Source organism: Borostomias antarcticus (assembly GCF_949987555.1).
Source record: "Borostomias antarcticus genome assembly, chromosome: 21".
In the NCBI taxonomy this organism is placed as follows: domain Eukaryota; kingdom Metazoa; phylum Chordata; class Actinopteri; order Stomiiformes; family Stomiidae; genus Borostomias; species Borostomias antarcticus.
In genome coordinates, this window is record NC_140254.1 from 16,721,239 (window position 1) to 16,735,319 (window position 14,081).

At 45.0% G+C, this 14,081-nt stretch overlaps 1 long non-coding RNA gene across 2 annotated transcripts; it reads right to left on the reverse strand.

Annotated features, from left to right (window-relative positions):
- Positions 1–4,231: 4,231 nt before the first annotated feature.
- LOC311322742 lies at positions 4,232–9,902 on the reverse strand. 2 transcript variants are annotated; one of them, XR_014630938.1, is made up of 5 exons: positions 9,493–9,902; positions 8,358–8,451; positions 7,318–7,372; positions 4,977–5,123; positions 4,232–4,874 (listed from the first exon to the last, which is right to left on the reverse strand). It is a non-coding gene; the product is annotated as an uncharacterized lncRNA (long non-coding RNA). The 2 variants fall into 2 exon arrangements; XR_014630939.1 differs by lacking the exon at positions 9,493–9,902 and adding an exon at positions 9,105–9,190.
- Positions 9,903–14,081: the final 4,179 nt, after the last annotated feature.

The window sequence follows — 14,081 nt, forward strand, 5'->3', positions numbered from 1 at the left end:
TAGCTTTTAGCATAGCATTATTATCTTCTAGTATTTCATATTAGTTAGGGTGCAGTTTAGCCCATTGGCCAGGGTTAACGGCCAGTCCCAGCTGTTCAACCAGGCCCATAGTTGAGGCTTAAGTTAAGGTTTGAATTGATAATCCACTTCGTCTGCGTTGTGTGTGCACATACAGTATGCATATTGATAAAATACTTATATATTGTATATTTTCAAATGTATTGCCTGGACCTTGACTTGTTGTTGTTGTCACACTTCTCCATTACCGTAATTAACGGTTCGTTACAGTGCGGTCTCTGATCTCGGTCCGTCAAAGTCCTTGGCACTACCCCTCTTCCACAGCCTAACAGGGTGTGAGATGACTTCACTGTTTCTTGGAGGTGGCAACAAGACAGCTTGGGCAGCCTGGACCTCCCCGACATACTAGAGGCTCTCACGCATAACCCCGACCTGCTCAGTCTCGAGCAATGCATTGAGCACTCATACACTCATAAGTCATACTTGTGCAGCTGGTGTCAATGCGGTCAGCAACAATTCAAGCCACGCTGTTCCAGCATGCAAAGCAAGCGCTATTACAGGCAGGTTTCTACTGGAGTCACACCTTGGTCCAGCAGGAAATTCCTGACTTCAGTGAGTGGGGCTGGACCACTATGGACCACACTCAGCAATGCTTCAGCGGCATGTGACATTCTCTTGCCCTGCGGCTGCCTCAAGGCATGCACGGGAAGGTTCAAATGCATAGTAGTGCACCAATAGTGCATTTCTTCACATCTCTACTCCACTACACTTTGTGAATTTAGAGCTTAACTGTTGTAATATCATGGATAGGCCTAGAGACAAAAGACGTGTTTGTTACCAGCATTGTGTAGCCAGCGTTCACTGATATACAATAAACATATCACAGTCGTACAACCAATACTGTCCAATGTCCATCAGTGGACAATGTTGCTATAAAGTTTGTATGCATATTTTCACGTTTTGTTGTATGACGTCATCCCGGGCGCCAAATCCAGAGCTCCGGTACTAAAGTAACGCAGCATATTTTATCTTATCAAGTTATAATCTCTCCATCTCCTTTTTGTAGTAGGCTACTTCAACATTGTGGTGGTAGTCACCTTTGTTTATGAGTTGTTAAAGCACATTTCAGCAGAGGCTGACTCCTTAGAGGTAGAGGCTAGCTCCTTAGAGGTAGAGGCTAGCTCCTTAGAGGTAGAGGATGGCTTCTTAGAGGTAGAGGCTAGCTTCTTAAAGGTAGAGGATGGCTTCTTAGAGGTAGAGGATGGCTTCTTAGAGGTAGAGGATGGCTTCTTAGAGGTAGAGGCTAGCTTCTTAGAGGTAGAGGATGGCTCATTAGAGGTAGAGGCTAGTTTTCTAGAGGTAGAGGCTGGCTTCTTAGAGGTAGAGACTAGCTTCTTAGAGGTAGAGGCTGGCTTCTTAGAGGTAGAGACTAGCTTCTTAGAGGTAGAGGCTGGCTTCTTATTGGTAGAGGCTGACTCCTTAGAAGCAGAGGCAGGCTTCTTTGAGACAGAGGCTGGGGATGCAACCAGAGTCCTCAGACATGCTTTCGTCTGGCACACACTCCCTGCATGGTATGACCCACATACCCTCCTCTTCGGATGTTTGGTCATCCTGGAAAAAAATAAAGAGAAAGGCAATTTTAAAAATGTTTCTTTTGAACTATTAGAATCACCTGACTCCTGAACAGACCACCTTCAACTGCCATTTAAGCTCTGCCCAAATGGTGGTCGAAAATGCATTTGGATGGTTTGATGGGCCGTTGGAGGTGTCTTGCTTGATGTGGACATTTCTATGATATCTGACATTGTTGCTGCACAATAGGTGCTTTCAGACCGTGGTACTTTTCCCTAGGAACCTTTGGGGGTACTTGCTGTGTTCACACCGCAGGAAGTACCGGTGAACCAGATCCCCCCGAAAGCCCCCGTTGGCGAGGTAGTAGTCTTGCCGGGGGGTGGTACTTTGTGGGTGGGGCCGCAACGCTGAACATTTCTGATTGGCTGAGTAGGGCAATACTACTGGCAAAGTTTTATTTCAACGACGCCATATTAAAATTAACTGCGCAAAACATTTTTATCCAAAGCAACTTACAAGAATTGCTTTTAATGTAGGAAGTCAGTGTACTACTACTCACCAGAACTCACAAGTGCATCTCCTCTCTCAACAAGTGACTAAGAGCATGATCTAGTGCCAAAGCCAAAGTACAAGAGTAGCTAACTAAATATAGGTGCTAACTAATATCTGCTAACTAATAGGTGCTTCAAAGGGAAGATCCTGGTAGTACTTCTTGAAGAGGTGAGTTTTGAGCCTGCGGCGAAAGATGGGTGTCGACTCTGCTGTCCTGATGTAAGTGGGCAGTTCATTCCACCACTGGGCGGCCGGGACAGAGAAGAGCTGTGACCATGTTGATCGACCGCATGGGCCTCGGAGTGACTTACTTGACTATGCATTTTGCAGGTACCAGATCTTAAGTAAGAACAGTGTCATTATTTAATAAACCCTTTATTATGCACTTGTGACCGATTTCAACTCATCTGCTTTGTGTATTTTTATTGCACAGGGGTGGATTTGAACCCGGGTCTCTCACCCGCCAAACACCAATTCAACCAGCTGCCAGCGAAAAGCTAGCTAGTCAGTAACGCACCAACGTGTCGCTGTGGTAGGAGCAGCAGCAAAGCCGGCAGGAAAATATTACAACACGCAAGCGAGGGGCAGTAGAACACTGCTACAGTGTCCCCTAGGCTTCTCAGACAAGCTGAGTGGTGGACATCGCTTATAGCATTTCTCAGTTTGCAAAAAGGTCTGAGTTGCAGCCTACTTTTTTTGGACTAGCTACAGCAGACGCCTGCATAAAATTGGTTGGGGGGATATACTTTTACTGACTGATCACACCTTCATACAGTAGTAGTACTGTAGTAGTAGCACACAAGTTCATTTTAACCAGTGTTTGACAACAAATTATACATTTACTAACAGGTCGATTCGAGACATGCAAACGCAACACAAACACATGTCTGGATGGAGTAATGGTAAGAGACGACTTGCAACATAAGGTTCAAGTCCCGGTCCTACCACTTGATGTGTGATAGGATATATCCCTTTAGAATAATTTTTAGGAAGCTTGGAATAACATGCATGCAAATCATTTTCAACAACACAGGACCACAATTTCCAGTGTATTCAGCCTTATCTAGGCCATCTCTCTCTCTTTCTTTCTGAAATGTATTTCATTGTGATGTTTTTATTATTTAACATAAAAGCAAAGTTTGGTCCATGACACAATAAAGGACTTAAATTCTAAATCAGAAGTGCCTCGGCTCGGATAACCTTAAGTTTTTACTCTTATAAAAGCAATGCCATTTCAACTTCTTCACCTTGATGTTGCAATGCGCATCAAAAGACTACAAGGATAAGTGTAGAGTAGGTGAGAATGGGGGAAGGAGGGTTAGAGCTAGCGTTTCATTTATATTGACAATGGGCAATCTAAACGGATTTAGGGGCCATTAGGATTGTGAAGTGTTGGATGGCCTATATTGCAGTTGGAGGATTCAGTGAGGAGGCAGGAGTCCAAAGTCCATGCAGCTCATTGTCATTTGTTTACAGTGCCATAAAAACAGCAGCAGCAGGCAACAGGCCTTATCCACTGACCAACTCAACTCAACTATTTGCAATTATGTGCAAACCATAACATTGTGAACACAATGTTACTGTGGAAATTAGTTAAAAGTGCAAATGCAATGAGTCTTCGGTAACGGAGAGAACCTCTGTTACAACATGTAAATAGATTTTAGATGTTAGTCTACTTTGTCATGGTTACTGTCTTTGACAGGGATACACAGAGATATGATGACTTGTGCGATTTTCTATTCATTACGAGAACACTTGATTGAATGAAAGATGGAGATTATTTGTTATTTCCTAATATTTTTCACACTTGAGATTATTTTGTTTACCCAAATAAAAGTTCTGAAATGTATTGCAGTGCGATGTTTTATTTTCCAAGATAGAACACAGTAGCCAAAGCCACTGTAGTTTGTGGGGGTGCATTGCTATTGCACTATTGAGATGGAGGTATGGTTCGAGAACAATAGGATAGGGCCTAAGATACTAAATTGGTTGATGGCAAAAAGCCAGGGTAACCTGGATGTACCCATGACTAAATAACAGCAGACTACTGTTTCAAAATCAAGACATTTATTTCATCGTTTATGTTCAGGTGTAGCGTATAGCAGTAATACTATTGCAGTACTGTAAATACAGTAGGCCTAGTTCCTCTCTTGCGTGCAAGCAGCTCAACCGCAGAAAAAACCACATGGAAAGCTCCGAGGTGAGCGCAAGTACTCGTTAATTCTATCTTTCAATCTTTTTAGGTCTGCTTTGCCTGCAAAGGTTGGGTATTCCTGGCGAACGCTCTCTATGATGAAGTCCTTGAGATTCTGTGGCAAGCCCCACTTTCCTCGTGACCCATCCCAGTTCGTTACAGTTTCCCACTCCCGAAAAGTCGCAGGGGATACCGTAGCACAAAACACAAGGCATCCATAACGATCTGGACGACCGTGACTCAGCGCTTTGAGTTTCTGGCAGAACTGTGGGTCCAGGTCAGGAATGGGGATGGCAAGATGAAAAGTGTGCACGGGGGTGAGTCTGGGGGTCCTAAGCATTGTGTCCGGGGCATCAATTTGTGCCTTCAATGCGTCGATCTCAGCACGCTGGCTGTTCAAGGTTCCCCTCAAGGCTGTCAATTCCTTGTTTTTCAACCTCACTTCCTCTGTTTTTTGAGCCAGCAGGAATTGAGAATGGTTGTAATTGGCTTGGAGAATGGAGCCTGGTCCTCTCTTGATATTGTGCAGTGCACCTGCCTATAACCAGAATTATAACACTGTTAGTGCATTGGTAGAAGAAACATTGTATTTTCAGACATTTAACCTATTAGTCAATCTTACAAACTGGGTGAAATATACCGATTCTTTTGCAACCATGCCCTTTTTAGAGGGTGGACACTCGGTGCTGCTGGTGTTGGCCTGCAATGGTGGTTCTGCCCCTGCTGTCACGGTCTGTCGCTGTGTGGCATGGAGTGGGTTTGGCTTTCCCGCTGCTGTAGGGGGTCTCTGTTAGAAATAGACACAGAGCATTTCTGTTAATAAGCAGTAGGCCTACTGTAGGCTACAGTTCACTCAGTCGGCTAAATACCTGTACAGAGTTGAGATGCCCCTACGGCCCTTCCTGACTTACCGTTTTCTTAGCAGTGATGCGTTTCCTGGGCACGCATTTTCCATTAAAAAAAAATTTGTGTTAATCTTTTAGCTTTCAGCAGGCGATGGGTCAGCAAGACTGCACAGTTACTCCACGAGCTTATAACAACCCTAAACGTAGGCTACTCAGATAAAGTTTAGACAATTGGTCTACACTTGTTCACGTTGTCAGGCCCAGCATAAGGAAAATAAATTAATTCAGCTTTTGCCCTTAGCTGGCCTCCAACTGTGCTGGTTTGAATGCACGCACCATACAGATGGAGCTATAGATTCTCATCATTCCCATTAGCAATAGGCTACGTTGATACATCTTATGTAGATACAGGTAAATGTGTTCATATTATTTGTGTCAACATACTGCACATCTGTGAGCAAACTTTCCCTCTGCTGCTACTTTGAGTTTCGAGGGCTGAGTGTATCCCAGTTGAATTGTACAAAGTCGCTCCACTAATATAACTAATGTACAGCTGCATCACCTAATAGCTAGCTTTTCAGTGGCTAGCTGGTTAGAATGGTGTTTGTCCCACAGGAGAACTAGGTTCAGATCCACCCCCATGCAATACAAATACAATACAGATGAGTTGAAATTGGTCACACGAGCATAATAAAGGGTTTCATAATTTTATTATTGATTTCACTTTCAATTCACGTGAAGGGAGTAGGGAGAGGGGAGGGGGAGGTTATGGCTAAATAGCCTCTCATGGCTAGCTAGCCTAGCTAACGTTCAGCTAACCTAGCCACCTGTTGGCCGTTCAGCTAACCTAACCTAGTGGCTGTTGCCATTAGCTAGCTGGCGAGTTTATTAAAATTTCTAGCAGCCTATTCTCTCGCCTATTCTCGCAGTGTTCCGTTCATAACACCAATTTGCAGAGGCAATTTGGCGTTGTATTCCTCCACAGCTTGCCTGCAAATTATGTAGTTTTTCAACATACTAGGAATTTGCTTTGGGCATGGAGCATATTCCTAGCAGGCTGATCGCGCATTTGCAGGCAAGCCGTGGAGGCATACAACACCAAATTCCAATAAGTTACACGACAGTGCTGTTCAATGTAGCCTAAGGCAAAGGTCTAACGTTAAAGATTAAAGTAAGCACTCTCTTATTGTAGGCTAGATGGTATTACTGGTAACACCGGGGTTGTCAGAATACACTATATGGACAAAAGTATTGGGCCACGTACACATTACACCTCCAGGAGCTTTTATGACATCCCATTCTAAATTCATAGGCATTAATATGGAGTTGGTCCCCCCTTTACAGCTTCCACTCTTCTGGGAAGGCTTTCTGCAATATTTTGGAGTGTGTCTGTAGGAATTTTTACCTATTCATCCAGAAGAGCATTTGTGAGGTCAGACACTGGTGTTTGACAAAAGGGCCTAGCTTGCAATCTCCAACCTCACCCAACCATGCCTTTATGGACCTTGCTTTGTGCACTGGGGCACAGTTATGCTGGAACAGAAAAGGGCCTTCCCCAAACTGTTCCCACAAAGTTGGAAGCATAGAATTGTCCAAAATGTCTTGGTAAGCTGAAGCATTAACATTCCCCTTCACTGGAACTAAGGGCCCTAGGCCAACCCCAGAAAAACTATCCCAGACCATTATCCCTCCTCCACCAAACTGTACAGTTGGCACAATGCAGTCAGGCAGGTAACGTTCTCCTGGCATTTGTCAAACCCAGACTCGTCCATCAGACTGCCAGTTAGAGAAGCGTGATTTGTCACCCCACAGAACACGTTTCCACTGCTCCAGAGTGTGCTTTACACCACTCCACCCGACGCTTGGCATTGCACTTGGTGATGTCAGACCCTCTTATCCAACAGTGTCTGACCTCACAAATGCTCTTCCCAATGAATGGGTAAAAATTCCCACAGACACACACCAAAATCCACAAAGAGGAGTGAGAGACAAGAGGGAGAAAATAAAAGAAGAGACAAGGAGAGAGGTAAAGAGGAGACTAAGTGTGTAGGTAAGGTGTAAAGGGGGGGGTTTGGACAGTTTCAGTATAGTCATCACTATGGTGAAGTGTCGTGGGGTGCACTCTGCTCCCCTCACCGTTGGGCAAGGAGGTTCGCCCCAGTGAGAAGACAGCGCTGATTTTCAGGTTGTCCTGGAAATAACACAAGTGAAGAGTAATGAGAAATATAGTTCCACAGCAGCATCTCCAAGTGCAGTCAAGGCAGTGTTTCCCCAAGGATGTTTTTCAGGGGGGGGGGGGGGGGGGGGAGCGGGGGGGGTGGTAAAGGTGGTCACAGATACATGGTGTTGACAGTGTCGTCATAGATGCGTACAGTAAGGCATAGTATTGATGCATTTCTCTACACTGAGCTGAAATTAAACAAGTGCACATAACTTAGATAAATAAATATTAATAATGTTTATTTACAACACAAAAACTAGGGCTGTCAACGATAACGCGTTAATGCACGCGATTAATCTGGAAACTTTAAAGCATTAAATAATTAAAGCAAATTAATCATATCACCTAAATTGACCCCAACTTCCTCCCGTAATTCCAAACGCGAGTGTTTACCTGGCTGAATTACTTAAACGTATGTGAAACGCTAAATGATAAATCTGCGTTTCATATGCAGTGATTCAGCCAGGTAAACACTTGTGTAAACACTCGCTGAGCAGGTTGCACTGAGATAACACGAGGGTGCAAGGTAAAATTGGTTTTATATTGGACATTCAACAGACATTCAAATTCTGCATAGTGAATTTCGTTTCAAAAAGCTTGTAGATGGAAGTTTAGATAAAACCAGTTGTTTGCACATATTCCAGGGATGTCCACCGAAGCAAGTTTAAAAAAAAAAAAAAAAAAAAAAAAAAAAAAACCAACTCTGATTCCTCTAACAAGCCTGGCTTGAGCCCCTAAATCTGAATAGCAAATTTTCTAATTTGTCATGCATTTCTTCTACCACACATGTTATGTTATAAGCTATGTCACCCCCGCCCCCCACCCCCCAAAAAAAGAAAAAAGAAGTAAATACTAGTATTTAATACTTTGGATTAATCACAGCCTATTATTGCGATTAACTAATTTTTTTATTGACAGCCCTTATAAAAACATTAATAGAAAAAAATATATTTACCATACATACTCTGGCTGGCCTTGGTGTGGGCTTTTCCTGCAGAGGCAGTGGTAGTTGAACTTCAATAATCTCCATGGGAACTTCCAAGTACCAACTGCTTATCAATGAAAACCTGATTTGAGCTGTGCGACAAGGAGCATGGGCACTCTTCCGAGGGACCTTTTCTAGTTTTACATGTATTTTTTAAGGTGGAGGAAAACCATTAACATATTCAATGACTCAAGAGAAGCAGCAAAATGTCTGCAGACTTGAAATGTCATGTAATTTAATGTCAAAAGTTTACATTTAATCGGTTAAGAAATGTGTCTGGTTCGTTGCTTTAACACACAAGAAATATATTCATTTTAACCATTTAGCATACTGCAATAAAGTGCTCTTTCAAATAAAAATAACTGACAAAGATGACTTTACTTGACTAAGATACTTTCAATGTCCATGAGTAAATCATATTTAGAATACGGAAGTAGTCTAAGTTTGCTGCGCTCGCCAGCTCTCCCAAAGTGTATTGTTTTCTCTAGTTTTCTAAACTTGTATACCATATCTCCGTGTTTAAAACCGCGCAGTAACATTGGTGGTACACAATAATTCGATTTTTTGGATCCGACGCTTGGACATCGAGCCCCAAGTCTAGATCAAAACAGCTACGCTGCCGCAGCTAGCCGCGGCTCGCCAGCCCTAACCAGCTCCTGACTGGGCTAGCCCATTAGCCCACAGGGGACAGCCGTCCCCTGCCTCTCCAGTACTAACCCAACACACCGGAGGCCGTGCCTTGCTGCCAGTAGATCGCGTGAGTATTACCAGCACTACTAGGTAAGTAGCCCCCACTCTCCCGGCTAGCACTGCTAGTTAGCAGCCCCACCCCCCCTGCTAGCACGGCTAAGTAAGTAGCCCTACCTCCCCGTTAGCATTACAAAATAAATAGCACTCCCTCTCCCCGCTAGCATCGCCTTTAGCAACTAGATTGGCGGTTTTATCTTAATTCCGCAATTATTATTATATTATTTTAACGAGTCTCGCGATGGCTCTACACCCCCCCGCCCCTAACTGCTCGGGTTGCCTCCAGCGTAGCCAAAAAATCTCAGAGTTGGAAGGAAGGATCTCTACTCTACACTCTATACATCAAGGCGAAAATTACCTGGACTCTATGCTACCCAACCCAGATGTCGACGTCCAGCCTCCCACTGCTCCACCGTCGGCGGCACCCGAGGGTGGGAATGTGGATTTTGATCTCCCCCTGAGTGAGAAATCCTGGCCCAGACTCAGAGCAGAACCCATGCATTTAAGCTCCACCCCTTGGACCACTGCTAGGAGGAAACGAGGAAGGGAAACCTCCAGGGGACCCTCCCAACACTCCGACGACGACACCCTCCAACTGAGGAATAGCTTTACTTTACTGGCCGAGCCTGAATCCAAGAGGTCCAAGGATACTAGCATCAGCTCCTCGTCCTGGCTCCCTGCAACTGAGGATCATTTCACACCCAGCCCTCCTCAAAACCATACCCATACTCCGCAGCCCACCCACACCTCTCCGGTTAGTGAGCGGCATTATAGCCAGGCTAATAAGCCTGCTCCCCGGCCTAAGCATAGCCCAGTCCACCGAGGGGACCCCCGGCCCCCACCCTCTACCACTTGGCCTTCAGGTGTGAGGCAGCAAAGGAAGTCCCCTAAGCCCAGTGGGCCCGCCACTGATCCCGCCCCCCCATCTGTGCTCGTCATCGGATCATCCATGGTGCGCAATGTAGTGGTCCCGAAAGCCCGGACGTGCTGCTTCCCAGGAGCTAAGGTCTCGGACATCAGGACTGTTCTGCCATCTCTCCTCGCAGATTATCCCCTGGCCTCATCCATTATCATCCATGTCGGAACAAATGACATCAAGCTCCAGCAGTCTGAGCGGCTGAAGAAGGATTTCAAGGACCTGATCTCCACTGCTCAGGCACCAGGAAAGACCTGCATCATCTCTGGCCCTTTCTCCTCCCCCCGGTATGGTGATGCCAAATATAGTAGGATCCGTCAGCTCCACATCTGGCTGAAAGGCTACTGCTGCCAGTTGAAGCTTCCCTTCATAGATAATTTTACCACGTTTTGGAACCACTCGGACCTCTTCGCCAGGGACGGCCTCCATCCTAGTAGGTCAGGTGCCCGTCTGCTCAGTATGAATATGGACCTGACGCTGAGATCCTCCAGCGTCTGATGTGGGGTTAGCCTGACCCGTCTCAACCAGCCTACTGCCAAACATAAACCTCCTGTACCCGCGGGTCGGGCTACACCAGCTCCATCTCACCAGCGCCCCACCATAGACCTTGATTCCCTGCCCCTCACTGAGACCTGGCATAGCGACGTTTATACTTCTATAAAAAAATTCTGCCCACCTATATATGCCATTCAGCGAATTATCTCCCACCGCACCCCTATTACCATAATGAAACAGTCAGGTGGATCTAATATAAAAAACCTGATATCCGTCCCAGTGAATATACCATCCAGGCCTACTAGACAGGCGAGCCAGCCCTTTTCTCCGGAAGCTATTTCAATGGCGATCCTGAATGTCAGGTCCCTACCAAGCAAAACCTTTCTCATTAATGATCTTATATGTGAACGTAAATTAGACTGTATGTTCCTAACTGAAACCTGGCTAAATATAAATGGACCAGCAGCCCTCATTGAAGCCTCTCCTCCTAACTATAGCTTTTTTCAATCTATCAGAAGTGGGAAAAAAGGTGGAGGTACAGCCACCATAGCTACAGATGCCCTCAGCTGCAGGACCATCTCCTTTGATGATTTCGCCTCTTTTGAATACCATGCTATTGTCCTAAAATGCCAGCCCCCAGTTCTGGCAGTAACCGTGTATAGGCCTCCCAAACAATGCTCTGCCTTCTCTACAGAATTTTCAGAACTCCTGTCCATCATCCATACAAATTATGATAAGATTATCATCACTGGAGATTTCAACATACACGTAGACACTGAGGCGGACTCGAAAGCTAGGGACTTTATCAACCTCCTAAACTCCATGGATTTTACCCAACATATCTCTGAGCCAACCCACAACCGCGGCCACACCCTTGATCTAGTTATTACTAAGGGCCTGACTATCACTGTTTCCTCTATTAGTGACCTCGCTCTCTCCGACCATTTCTGTATCTTCTTCACTGCATTGGTTCCTAAAGTCAAAAGTAGCACTGAGCGCTTTATCAAAAAACGTTATCTTACCTCTGCAGTAGCCGATAGCTTTAGAGAAATAATGACCACAAACAATTTATCAACTCCAGAAGTGGGGCCCTCAGGACATATTGAAGACTTGGCGACCACCTTTAACACCAGAGTAAGGGCAGCCTTGGATTCTGTAGCACCTATTAAACTGAAAAGGATCACAACCAATAATAAAGCTCCATGGCGAAATAAGGAAACATATCAACTAAAGAGAACCTGCAGAAGCTCGGAGCGTATATGGCGAAAAACCAAGCTACAGGTCCACCATGATATTCTCAAAGATCATCTCTCTGCTTTTAATAAAGCAATAAGAAATGCAAGGAAAGACCACTTCTCAAAATTGATATCTATCAATCGAAATAATTCAAGAGTGCTCTTCTCAACAATTGATAGCCTAATAAACCCTGCCGTAAAAACACCAGATAACCTGCTCTCTACCTCCAAATGTGAGGAATTTGCAGCTTACTTCAGAGATAAGATTATGAATATTAGGAGAAATATCACCCAGGAAAGGCCATGCATCCCGTTTACAGATCCTCTCCCTCCATGCAATGGACATATGAGCCTGTTTACACTGATTGACACAGAAATGTTGAGGAAAGTAGTATCCAAACTCAAAACCTCCACATGTCTGCTGGATCCCATCCCCACCGATTTTTTCAAAACAATTTTTGACTCTGTATCCTATGACATTTTATCCATTGTTAATGACTCCCTATCTACAGGTGTCTTCCCACCAATACTTAAAACTGCTCTGGTGAGACCCGTACTGAAGAAAAACAACTTAGACACTTCAGTTTTTAGCAATTTTAGACCAATCTCCAACCTTCCCTTTTTGAGTAAAATTCTGGAAAAAATAGTTTTCAAACAGATTAATGATTTCCTAGCTACAAGTTGTACCCTTGACCTTTTCCAGTCCGGCTTCCGCGCCCATCATAGCACAGAGACGGCATTAGTCAAAGTTGTAAATGACCTCAGAATTAATGCTGACTCCAAAGAGCTTTCTGTCCTCGTCCTCCTGGACCTGAGTGCAGCCTTTGATACTATAGATCATGCAATCCTCATCGAAAGACTGGAAAAGTGGGTTGGCCTCTCTGGTCCAGTCCTAAATTGGCTTAAGACCTATCTAACCGGCCGGGATTTCTTCGTCGCCCTCGGTGATTATAGCTCAGGAAAGATCCCAATGACCTGTGGGGTGCCCCAAGGATCGATCCTAGGACCTCTACTCTTCAGCCTGTACATGCTGCCCCTTGGCAGTGTCATCAGGAGGCACAACATTAGCTACCATAGCTACGCAGATGATACCCAACTCTATATCTCTGTAACACCCAGTAACTACAGCTTGGTTGACTGCCTTGTCAAGTGTACTACAGATATAAATTTATGGATGTCACATAATTTCCTCCAACTAAACCAGGGCAAAACAGAAGTACTGATCATTGGAGAAAAAGCTGAAAGAGAGAAACTAGCTGCGCACTTAAAAACTCTGAAAATTGACACCAATTGCCAGGCTAAAAACCTAGGTGTCATACTTGACTCAGATCTTAATTTTGAAAACCACATAAAGAATATTACAAAGACATCTTTCTACCACCTAAGGAACATTGCCAAGGTGCAACCCTTTCTCTCTCAGGCTGACACCGAAAGATTAATGCATGCTTTCATCACAAGCAGGCTGGACTACTGCAATGCTCTACTATCAGGCCTACCAAAGAAAGCAATCTCTAAGCTACAAATGATACAGAATGCTGCAGCACGAGTCCTCACTAAGACTAGACGAAGGGCACACATCACACCAGCCTTAAAATCACTACACTGGTTACCAGTCAACTCTAGAATAAACTTTAAAATACTACTACTAGTCTATAAATCTCTCCACAATCACTCACCAGAATATATTTCAAACATGCTTGTTAAGTACATGCCCAACAGACCACTCAGATCCTCAGGTACTGAACTCTTAACAGTTCCAAAAGCCAGGACCAAGAAACACGGAGAGGCAGCTTTTAGTTTCTATGCCCCCAACCTCTGGAACACCATACCGGAGTGCCTAAGAAGGGCCGAAACAACGGAGGTCTTCAAGCGAGACCTCAAGACATACCTTTTCGACCTAGCCTACAATCACTAGCTAGGAACTTGAGACACAGAAAGGCAGCCTCAAACCTACCTGTGAATCCTCTATATACATTGGTCCAGTAGATGCCCCACTGTCGCCCGCAGACAATAGTTACCCCCGTGTCAGTTGTGGATGTTGTAGTACCTAGTTAACACACACGTACACACAGACACACACCAGTCCACACCCAGCTTAGGCCTGGACCTGGGCCCAGTTCCCTTTCCCCTCACCCTACCCCGGGTCCGTATCCTTTTCCCACCCCCAACCCTACCCCTGACCCCTACCTCTAACTGGACCCAGGCACACCTACACTCACGCTCACACACATACAGACATACACCAGTCCTGGGCTCAGATCCCCTCCCCCTCACCCTAACCCGGGTCCGTATCCTCTTCCT